Genomic DNA, 13,177 nt, shown 5'->3' with positions numbered 1-13,177 from the left:
TTATTCGAACTCTGTTTTAAGTCATTGCATTCTTAGAGGCATTGGGTTATTCATTTGGTTATGGTTATTCTGAGGGGATCGATTGCATTATCATTTAGTTGCATTCACGTAGTTGCATTCATGCATTAGGTTTGTTTTGTAGTTTTGAGTCTGTTTATGCTTGAGGACAATTATCAATTCAAGTTTGGGGTGTGATAAGTGGATTTTATATCCACTTGGAACGCTTTATTACAAGCTTAAATTGGTGTTTTGGACTCAAGTTGTTGGTATTTTGATGTGTTTTTGTGTTATTACATTTCAGGTATCAGTTAAATGAAGAAAGGAGCTTTTAAAGGAAATATGATGAAAAGTGATCAGATTTGGAAGCCAAGGCCATTGTCAAGTTGTAGAGAATCTCGTTAGCTTCGCGTAGGCAGTTGAATCGCCTAATTCTGACGAGTAGAACTCAAGTTATGGCCAAAATAAGATTCATCAGAATTTTTCAGAAGCCGCCCACGTGCATGCCGACACGCGGCCGCGTCAGACCTGCACGTGACCGCATGCTGATGCGCGGCTGATTTCGCTGAAAAAGCTTTTTTTTAGTGGAATTTGATAATTTTAAGGGTACAGGTCCACTAGGGACTTATATATACTTAAAAAAAGGGTTTTCATCATCCGGGAAGATTGGGAGATCAAGGAGAAGACCTAGAAGTACAAAACAACTCTGAAAAAGAAGATCTTGTTTTCTACTTTGTGATTATTTGAAAATAGTTGTAATTTTGGATGCTCATTTTCATTCTTGTTAAACCTAGACCTTTTTTATTCGTACTTTGATTATTATTCAGTTTATTAAGACCTTGTTTTATACCATGCTTTCATTGGAACCCATGATGACGATGAGTTCAATTACGGGCTAATTGTTATCATGGGATTGTAGCGGATTTACTTATGGATTTCAATAATTAATTTGTTTCGATATCTTGGTGTGTGGTGATCGATTGATATCCTAGTATTGGTTGTGCTTATTCGTATTATGTGTGTAGCTAACATATAAGATAGCGTGTTAATCTCTATTGAAGCGACAGTGAATATAGAGGTTTAGAACTTGCCATGTTAGCATAGGTTCATGTATTTGTTATGCATGATTCGTAGGTAATTTTAACCATCTTACTTGCCCTATGTAATCACGATAGATAACTTGCGCATTAAACCATTATGTTTTCAATTCTTATAGACATATAAGGACTAAGCATAATTGGTGTCTATTCAACTTCTATCTCTTTTGTGGATGCTTGATAGTATGGTATTCGTACAACAAAAGTTGGCGTTTACTAGTTTTATGTTATCTGATTAGTGTCATCACCATTACATGCTAAGGTTAATAACAGTAAGGTTATTGAATGAAGTATTTAATGAAGTTAGAATATCATGTTTGTCATATATATTAATTCAACCTCAATTCTCTTAGTTAATGTTATTTAGTATAATCTCTTAGTTTAATAAAAACCCAATTTGTTATTTGTCTTAGCATTGAGCGATAACCATATATTGTTGCATAGGTGCATAAATTGAACTTAACCTAAACCAGTCTCCGTGGGAACGAATCTAATTTATATCTTATACTACTTGCGAACGCGTATACTTGCGTGAATTTTAGCACGTGTTTTTTCCCTAACAGGAAGCCATAAAAGCATATGATATATGACAAACAGACTCGTACCGGATTTTATAGCATTTCATGCGAGTCAATTCATTACAGATCGGTCCACAATATCAACATGGATTATTCATACTTTAAAGTGAGTACAGGTAAGTCCGTGAGTGATGAAGGTCGCGGCTCAAGTTTGGCTAACTATTTTATTCCAATTGTTATAAAAGTGGTGATTGACAGTGGTTCATTGGCGGGGATCGGAGGCGAAATATTTGATATCTTTGACCCTGATTTACATTTCGGTTTTTCAGAATTAAATTGTAATTAATGATAGTTATTGTGAGTTAATTCTTAGAATATGCATGATTTTTGAATTGTATCATATTATAATTGTAACCGATAATGTTTAGGTATATTGATTAATATTGCCTATTTTGTTTTCCTTGTATATTAACCATAAACTGTTTGTGTTACTTTTTTAAGGAAAGAATTTTGAAACGGGTTTATTAATATGATTTTTGTAGTTATTTAGTAAATTTTCTGTGTCGTAGAGTTATTGATGGTATGATGACAATATGGTTCTAAATGATAGTTATATTTGCTTTTATTATTGCTTATTATATTGAAAATTCTATCACCGCTTAACATGTATTTTCTTTATTTTTTAACCAAATCAATACATGTTGTATTTTTTGAATAACTGTTATTAAGCCATGAGTTGTGTTTTATTATTTACTTAATGATAATTCGTGTTATCTTCTTAATTTAATGTAGCTTTTAATAGTGATAATTTCATATTTTTAAAATTATTTCACTTAATTTTGGTAACTGGTGTGTTTATGTGCTTTTAATGTGTTATTAATTGGGTTTAAAAAAATTCTTTATTGATTTTTAAATGATAAAGGTTTTTTGGCTAGTGTGGTTTAGGAACGTTTTATGTCAAATAGTTTTTTAGCTTTTAAAATGATAGTAGTTATCATCTCTTGAATGCTCTTATTAAGGGATATCTTAAATTTGTTACCTTTTTTGATTGAATCTTTATGTTTTATTAATTAACGCCTTTTAATTATATCGATTTTGTAACGACTGAGAAATTACGCTTGTATTATATCGTATTAATGATAAATTATGTGTCTTATTATGTCATCTATGTGTAAGTAGTTTTAAAACCCTAAGTGTTACGTGCTATGTGTATTCTGTATTGTCCGGGTATTTTTAGGGTATTTTACGGATATTTTATTTCGTATTTAAAGGCTTTGTATCAAAAGTTATACGACCCGAACTATGTTTTAATAGCTGATATTTCAAATAAAATAATTGGCCTTATTTTTCTTAGAAAAGCTTATACCATCGCATTATTCTGAACATCTAGATATTTTTTAAATTTTCTCGTTTCGCGAAAAATGACTTTTTCGGGCCCAATTGAGTGTTAAAACCCCAAAAAAAGTCACATTTTTATTTTTATACAATTATAGGACTTTCATTTATACCATTTCTTTTCATTTTTGAATTATTCACAATTTTTGGGAATTTTTGACCTATAAATTGTATATATTAATTATTTAAAAAAGTAAAATTTAATACTAAAAAATTATAAAATTAGGGGCCAATTAATTTTAAAAGTTATATAATTAGGGCATTAATTTTAATTAGGAGTATTATTTTACCTACTATAAATAGCCTAATTTTTATTTAATTATTATTAATTATTAAAAATCAGAAAAATTATCAAAATTCTCTGAAATCGGGTCGGGTTTGTCAGAATCGGGTCGAAGATTAACCGGTGACTTTAAACGATTCTCTGCACCAAATCAAGTGATTCAAGTACTCAAATCGAAGATTTTGATCTGTTCTTTCTGTGTTTACCATCAATTTCATGTTTTAATTTGTATATTTTGATTTTCGATTTCTAGGGTTTATGTTCGAATTGGGTCTTTTTGATTCTAGGGTTATTAGGATGATTTGATGATTGATATAGCTTTATATGATGATTTCTGATCAATTCATGGTATTTAATTGAACAAACGATTCCTGGATAAGTATATTCGATTATTAGGGTTTATGTTTAATTTTGAATTATACATTTTTGATTTTGAGAAAACTGAGGTATGTAGGGTGTTAGGGCTTTGATTATGTGATGAACAAGCTTTGATTTGAGCTATTAAAATCAAAGTTGCATGTACGAATGAAGAAAATCGATACTTGGTCGGAGTTTATGTCGGTTTGATCGGAGATTGATATTCAGGGATGATTCCGGTGATTGAACGGTGTGTTTGTGTTGTTGAAGTGATTTGCAATCGATCGCAGTCAAGAAACAGACCAAACGATATCGATTTTGGCCTGAAAATGGGCCATCAGAATCTGCTCTAGTGACCGAATTCTGGGCAAAATCTTGCGTGTTCTTCACGACCTGGATTTGGACCTGTTTGATCCGTGTATTGATCCGTGTATTGACCCGTGTTTGATCCGTTTTTGTCAGAGATGGTTTTCTGACAAATGTTTCTGGAATTTTATTTTTTATTTTTATTTATTATAAAATTAATTTTTATTTATTTTATAAATTGATTAATTAATTATTTAATTGATTAATTTATATTATAAATAATTCCGAAATATTTTCTAAAAATTAGAATTACTTATTTATTTATTTAATTATTTATTAATTATTTATTATTTAAAAATTATTTAAAAATGATTAATTATTTTGCTAATTAATCAAATAATTTTCAATAAATCATAATAAATTCATTTTAATTTCAAAAATTATGAAAAATCATTTTTAATTTTGATTTTTCCTAATAATTATTTTAAATTTTTTTTAGGGTTCAATAATTAGTATAATTATTTATAGTGAGTAATAAATTGATTTATATGTATTTATTGAATAATAATCGAACCGTTTACCCGATTTGAGCGAAACGAAAGCCCTTTGACCTAGAAAAATGATTTGTTTTCATTAAAAATAGTATTAAATCTTAATTTCTTTTAAAATCGAGTTGACTTTCGATATTTAATTACTTGTAAGCTTTATTGTGTATAGAGACGAGTCCAATAAATCCCGAAAAATAGAAAACGAGCCAGATATTGTTCAGTTAAGCGAATAGCGAGTCAATTTCGATTCTAAAAATTATTTTAAACCTACAATGACTATGTGAACTTGTGTGTTATGTGAATTATGTGGTTAATCGAGTCTTAGTTGCTAATAATTAATGTACGGGTTAGTAATACGTGTAAGGGTAGATGATAAAAACTATGTGAAGTCGGTTTGAGACGCGATTGAGATGCGTGATGACTAAATAATCTATTTATTTGATAAAAGCAAAGCCAACAAGGCGAGTCAAGTCGGTGATAGAAGGCGGTGAAGTTCTTAGAGAAAATCGTGTGAAAAAGGCAAGTTTTCCCCTATTCTAATTATAGAATAGTGAAATTACTTCTGATTCTTATCATAATTGCATACTTATGATTCCTGTTCACAAACACTGATATACAATTATTATTCCTTTGTTCATATTTTGTTTCGATTCCTGATTTCTCCTACTTCGTTGAATCCTCTATTTATATTCCAATAGTTATATATATACATATATCTTGATATATTCTGATATTTAGATATATCAAAGAATACTGATTGTCTCGGTTGCTCCTCTATGGACTGGATGGTGACGATTGGGATCAGGTATACACTTTATCCTAAGGGTCGGGAATTAAACGGATCCTTGTGTTGAGCCGTAGAGCCTGGGTACCCAAATGGATCTATACATTGAGGTATGGATCTGCATTGTATCCTGACTGATCAGCAGGATATATGTGCGAACTTATGTCTAGTTAGTTCATTTGAAATTCGCCAATAGTGGCCTTCGTTCTTTTCTCGCGAGGATATATCTTTGCAAATATAACCAGATTACCGGTTCATTTAGCTTATTAAACAATGTTTATATATTGCGGACTTGTTGAGCAACTTATAGCTCACCCCTGTTTGTTGTTATTCACCTTATTGTTTTCAGTTAAGAAGGAAAATCAAATCTATCAGGACTCGAGTGGTAAATAAACGAGTCAAGCTGCGGGACCCCCTCATACCAAATATGTTGATCTCAATTCAGGAGGAAAGCTCTGAGTTGCCCGATCAGGTATAGTGTAGATAGTTGATGTATGGGTTTGAATAATAAAGAAAAGTTGTAGTTAAAACTTGTTAGACAATGGCTTGTAATAAAGAGAGTTTGTAAAATTTTAAATTGGGTTTGTAATAAAGTTAGACTGTAGTTCTTGTTTTCATACTTCAACCTAAAAAGTTCCTATTTAGTGTTAAAGGGGTTTAGATATATATATATATATATATATTTAATTATTATACGGGTTGTACAAGTTTGGTGATTAGCTAGTAACCCCCAGACTTATACCCCGTGTCTGGAGGGCGTTACAGGTGTGGCATCAGAGCTGTAGGTTAGGTCCCTGAAAACAAGAACATTATGATTAAGATAAGATAGGATGTTAGATATATTTGTGATGTCATGTCTAATGATGATTTGTGTTTAGTTTTCAGATCTTAACTAACAGGATAAATCAGGACTTAACTGGAAATCAGTACTTATACTGAAGTCAGAACTTAAGATATCAGAACTTAAGTTGTCAGAACATAAGTTATCAGAAGATATTTATCAGGAGATAATATCAGGACTTAAGGAGACTTTCAGATAAGGAAGGCGGCTGATTGAAAAGAAAGAAGATCGAGACTAAAACAAGAAGAGATATGCATGAAGAAGAATTCTATGAAGAATAGAATACTTGGAAGAAAAGATAACTAGTTGATATATTTTAGGATACAGACTTATGTTCGATATCAATTTGAAGATTATCTTGTAACTGTGTGTCTATATAAACACAACATAGGGTTTACACTATATGTTTTATCTTAATCGAGAATATTATTCATTGTAACCCTAGCAACTCTCGTGATATTTGTCCATCACTGAGAGAGGACGGTTCCATTGTAATACTGTTTTATTAATAAGATTAATCCGTGTTTCATACTTGTGTTCTTAATTCGATTTGATTGTGCTAGACACTGTATTCAACCCCCTTCTACAGTGTGTGTGACCTAACAAGTGGTATCAGAGCAATCTGTTAACATACATACAGTAAAGATCCAAAAACAATCATGTATGAAAAAACACAAACTCCAACCAAGCCCACCAAAACTGAAAAAACTCCAAAGACTCAAATCCATAATCGATATGAGACTATTAGGGTCCCCATACTGAAACCTTCTGAGTATCCCATATGGAAGGTGAGGATGTCTATGTTTCTGGAAGCTACAGATCCAGAATACCTTGACAGAATTAATGAAGGACCACATAAGCCAACCAAGCTCTCTGTTGTAGTTGCAGATCAACCAGCACAGATTGTACCAAAGGAGAAAAGTGAATATACAGCTGAAGATATCTCATCTATTGCAAAGGATGCAAAGGTAAGACATTTGCTGCATAGTGCCATTGATAATGTCATGTCAAACAGGGTAATTAACTACAAGACTGCAAAAGAGATATGTGATACCTTGGAGACAAGATGCCAGGGAACTGATTCAATTAAGAAGAACAGGAGGACTATACTCACTCAAGAGTATGAGCACTTTGACTCAAAACCTGATGAGTCATTAACTGGTTTATATGACCGATTTGTCAAACTCTTGAATAATTTGTCACTGGTGGATAAGGAATATGATCTTGAAGATACTAATCTTAAATTCCTTTTAGCTCTTCCTGAAAGTTGGGACTTGAAGGCAACTACTATAAGAGACAACTATGCTCTTGATGAAACTACTCTTGATGAAATTTATGGTATGCTCAAAACTCATGAACTTGAGATGGATCAAAAAAGCAAGAGGCATGGGAGAAAGTCAAGGACAGTTGCTCTTAAGGCTGAGAAGGAATCCCCTAAAGTGGTTGTCTCAAAGAAAGGCAAAGGAAAGGCTCTCATCACAAAGTCTGATGCTGAGTCATCAAATTCTGATAGTGATGAGGATTCAGAAACTAAAAGTCTATCTGAGATGGATGCTAATGAAGAGATGATGAAATTGTGTGCTCTTATGGTGAAGGGTATCACAAAGATAGCTTACTAGAAATTCAGAAGGGGAAAGAAGTTTTCCAGGAAAAGTGGAAGTTCTGATAAGAAGGGATTCAGAAAATCTGAAGGCAAAGCTGGAAAGTCTGACAGAGGAGATTACTCAAATGTTAAATGCTACAATTGTGGTGAGAAAGGCTACATATCTCCTGACTGCAAGAAAAGAAAAGGTGACAAAGGCAAGGCACTTGTCATTAAAAAGAAAAGCTGGACAGACACTTCAGATTCTGAAAGTGAGGTGAACTATGCTTTGATGGCAAATGCTGGTAGCAGTTCTAAAGCTGTTGAGTTAAAGGTACCTCAAACAACTTATGCTTTTCATATTAATTATATTACCGAGTTGAGAAGATATCTTAAAACCATGTTCATTAGTAATAGAGATCAAACTTTAACATGTGAAAGATTAACTTCTGAAAATTTGGCTTTTAAGAAAAGGAATGACTATTTAGAAAAGGAGTTAGTTATGCTCCATCAAACTCAGAAAGAAAGAGATGATGCTTTTTATGTTAAAGATGAAGTGTTAAAATTGAATCAATGTTAGGTCCCGAATTATCGTAGAAGGGGAGGTTGAATACGATAATCACTAAATTAAAAATTCTTTCGAATCTTTAGCGGATAAAATATTTAGTGCTTGGTTAGTGTTTCGTGTTCTTGAGAGGAATAGTGTTTGGAATGATAAAAATGAGGAACACAAAATATTCGGGGAAATATATATTCGTATATAAATCCTTGAGGGTGTTGCTACACTCTGGTAAATAAATTAACCGGCTACAATATAAGAACAATAAAGTTCCTAGCTACTACAAAGATTTACAAATCAAATCCTATACAATAATCTAGCTTTTGTTTGTACTAGGATTTAATTACCGGATAACGATTATAATGCCCCTAAGAATATACAAGAGTTAAATCGGGCATTATAATATTACTCCAGTGAGAAGTTAAACGGATACTCAAGTAGCTTGAACTCCTCTGTAAATCTCCGCTGCCATTTTCACTTCTCTTTTTGGGAGAGAAGATGAACAGAAAATAAATGAATGGCTCTTCATCTCCTGCTGCAAAGTGTAGACTTTATCAATAAAATGTGTGGTTGAGGTGAGAGGATGCTCCGTGGCAACAAGTCCTTTCTGTGGCGACAAGGGGGCACTTTTTTCTGTGGCGACAGGCTGTGTGACGACAAGGGGGAACAGGGGATAGCCTTGTAACCACAGGTACATGCACTTAGAATTTATAAACCAAAATTCACCTGTGTGGCGACCAGGTACTAATACTAGTACATGTACTGTACTTAACTAAAAACTTAACAAACATGTACATGTTACACGTTTGTTTATTTCCTTTTTTTTTATTTCTTTTTTTGTTTTCTTTTTGCTTTTGTTTTGTTTTTCTCTTTTTCTTTTTCTCTTTGTTTTCTTTTTGTTTTTCTCTTTGTTTTCTTTTTGTTTTCTATTTTTCTTTTCTTTTTCTTTTTAAGTTTAAATTGTAATTAAATTAATTTATAAAATAAACTTAAATATAACTTATATAAATAAACTAATTTAGATTTATAAAATAAACTTATTTAAAGTTTATAAGATAAATCAATTTAAGTTTATTAAATAAATTATGTTAAAGTCCATTAAATAATTTATTTAATTTAACAATTAAACTTTGAGCTTCGCCAATCCCCTGAGCTGTTGAGCTGTATACCCTGCGCATCTCTTCTCGTACTTTAACATATAAATGTTCAATCCAAGTACGTTCCTCAACTTAACAATTCTTCTATAAATAATACCCAGATTCCTTTCACGAGCTGTTGACGCCTAGTGCAACTGGTCTGGTTCACAGACGACTAACCCCGATTCAGGTCTTCATATTATAACATTGATTACATTGTTAAGCTTGCCTCAACTTCATTGCTTCAAACATTGACTGTCAATAAACAACTGTACTTTCACTGGAATCCTTTCTGGTACTTTAGACAACGTCTTCATTAACCTATGTCTATACCCTGTCTTCAATTCTTTAGATTCCCATGAATTCTTGAGCCTTATCACCTACTACATGTTGATCTATTTGGTCCAGTGAATGACATGTCTATTGCATAGAAGAAATATGCTATGGTCATAGTATATGAGTTTACCAGATACACATGGGTGTATTTCTTGCATACAAAAAGTGAAACTTCATCTATTTTGATTGATCATGTCAAACAATTGGATAAATTGGTTAAAGACTCTGTGAAAATCATAAGAAGTGATAATGACACTGAGTTCAAGAATTTGATTATGGAAGAGTTCTGCAAAGACCATGGAATAAAGTAGGAATTTTCTGCTCCTAGAACTCCACAGCAAAATGGAGTTGTTGAAAGAAAGAATCGAACTCTTATTGAAGCTGCACGAACTATGCTTGATGAAGCAAAGTTACCAACCTATTTTTGGGCTATAGCTGTGCAGACTGCTTGTTTTACTCAGAATCCAACACTTATCAACAAGCATGGAAAGACACCATATGAGATGGTGAAGAAAAAGAAGCCAAATCTGAAGTATTTTCATGTATTTGGATGCAAGTGTTTTATTCTTAAGACTCATCCTGAACAGCTATCCAAATTTGATCTAAAAGCTGATGAAGGAATTTTTGTTGGATATCCACTTTCCATAAAAGCCTTCAGAGTCTACAATTTAAAAACAAGGGTTGTCATGGAATCTATCAATGTCTCTTTTGATGATAAGAAGACTACAAGACTTGAAGATTTCAATGATCATGATCAGCTGAGATTTGAAAATGAAGTTTTAAATTCTGATTCTGTAAATCCTGACAGTCTAAATCCTGACAATCTAAATCCTGATACTGCAAACTCTGATGGGTTAAAATTTGATGTTATTGAAACTGTGGTAACTACGCCAAAGGAAAATGCACCTGTGCAGGGGGAGCAAATTGAAGATACAACCACATTTCAAGAAGTATCAGAACCTAGAACAGGCTCTTCAAGTTATGATTCATCAAATTCTGATGGGCCAAGTTCTAATAATTCTTGAAACTCAAATTCTGAAGGATCCAACTCAGAGAGCATAATTTCAGGGGGAGCATCAAAATATGTTGATGGAGACAGTTTGGATCATGGGGGAGCATCCAGTTCTAGAGATAAACTTCCATCTGCAAGGAAGTGGACTAAAGCACATACATCTGACTTGATTATTGGAGATTCTGAAGCAGGTATAAGAACTAGAACAACAACATCTAATGAATGTCTCTATTACTCTTTTCTTTCTCAGATTGAACCAAAGAAAGTGGAAGAAGCTCTTCAAGATGCTGATTGGGTGCAAGCAATGCAGGAAGAGTTAAATGAATTTGAAAGAAATAAAGTCCGGACCCTAGTGCCAAGACCAAAGAACAGATCAGTTGTTGGTACAAAGTGGGTGTTCAGAAATAAAACTGATAGTGATGGCATAATTACAAGGAATAAAGCAAGGCTGGTTGCAAAAGGATATTCTCAACAAGAGGGAATTGATTATGATGAAACATTTGCGCTAGTTGCTAGATTGGAAGCCATAAGGATATTTTTGGCTTATGCTGCTCACAAAAAGTTTGAAGTCTTTCAAATGGATGTGAAAAGTGCTTTTCTTAATGGAGAATTGGAAGAAGAAGTATATGTTGAACAACCTCCAGGTTTTGTAGATTCAAAATTTCCTCATCATGTCTACAGACTTGATAAAGCACTTTATGGCCTTAAGCATGCTCCAAGAGCATGGTATGAGATATTAGCTCAGTTTCTTCTGGAAAGTGGATTTAACAGAGGGACAATTGAGAAAACTTTATTTTATCTCAACCATGGAAAGGACTTACTTTTGGTGCAGATATATGTCGCTGATATCATTTTTTGTTCTACAAATGACAGACTGTGTAAAAGGTTTGCCATGCTAATGCAGTCAAGATATCAAAAGAGTATGATGGGAGAACTTAACTATTTTCTGGGTCTCAAGTCAAGCAGAATGAAGAAGGAACTTTTATTTGTCAATCTAAGTACACCAGAAATTTGTTGAAGAAATTTGGAATGCAAGACTGTTCAAGTGCATCCACTCCTATGGCCACTGCAACAAAATTGGATAAGGATACTGGTATATCAGTTGATATTACTGATTACAGAGGTATGATTGGCTCACTACTCTATCTAACTGCAAGTAGACCTGATATCATATATGCTACCTGTCTTTGTGCAAGATTTCAAGCAGATCCAAGAGAACCTCATTTAACAGTTGTGAAAAGAATTTTCAAGTACCTTAAGGGTACAGCTGATCTGGGATTGTGGTATCCTAGAGAATCAGACTTTAAGCTGATAGGTTACTCAGATGCAGATTTTGCAGGATGCAAAATTGACAGGAAAAGCACTAGTGGAAGCTGCCAATTTCTTGGAGGCAGATTGGTTTCTTGGTTTAGCAAGAAACAAAAGTCAATTTCCACATCAACTGCAGAAGCAGAATACATTGTTGCAGGAAGCTATTGTGCACAGATTCTTTGGATGAAGAATTAGTTACTGGATTATGGGTTAGAATTTTCTAAAATCCCTATTTACTGTGATAATCAAAGTGCTATTGCTATGACAGGTAATCCAGTTCAACACTCAATGACAAAGCACATCAGCATTATGTACCACTTTATAAGGGAACATGTGATGGAGGGTACAGTAGAATTGGACTTTGTTCCAACAGATCAACAACTAGCAGATATCTTCACAAAACCATTGTGTGAAGCTACTTTTACAAGATTGGTAAATGAACTTGGAATGGTTTTAGGTTCTTTCTCTAAATCTGCTTAGTTTATGTTCTGATACATCAGAATTTATGATCAGTATTTACATATATTACTATCTTTGTGTATTATGTGCTTAAATTGAAATTTTCTAAGTGCTGATTGTTGTCTGATGTGAATTTCTAAACTCTGATAGTGATATGAATGTTTATGTGACTATTCAATCCAATGAGGATAACTGTGCTAGATGCTAACCTAGTAGTCTTTAATATACTAAAGATCCCATATTTGAAGTGATTGTTTATGTGGAATTTTTCTTAACAAAAGCAAATTCTGATATTGAGCTTGGTTAAGTTTACTTTGTGTATCTTAATACTAAGTCAAAAACTAGAATAGTGCTTCTTATCTGTTATGTTCTGATGTTGGTAAATCTTATGGATGTACTAAGTGCTGATAAGCCTCACTTATCAAAAGAAAAAGAAAAAGAAAAGAAATAAATATCATGTACTCCTTTGAGATCTAGATAAAAATGTATGTGGAAGGGACGGCCCAAGTGCATTGCTGGTATTAAGTAATATGCAAGCAAAATAAATTTTCTTGGTGACTTTTCACATTCTCTGATTACTGGAGAAATACTCTGATAATAACATAAATTCTGATAAGCAGTCGTGACTCACTTACACTGAGAAGCCACTGTAAAAA

This window comes from Apium graveolens, chromosome 4, assembly GCF_009905375.1.
Source record: "Apium graveolens cultivar Ventura chromosome 4, ASM990537v1, whole genome shotgun sequence".
In the NCBI taxonomy this organism is placed as follows: domain Eukaryota; kingdom Viridiplantae; phylum Streptophyta; class Magnoliopsida; order Apiales; family Apiaceae; genus Apium; species Apium graveolens.
Note: the sequence above shows the minus strand (reverse complement) of the source record.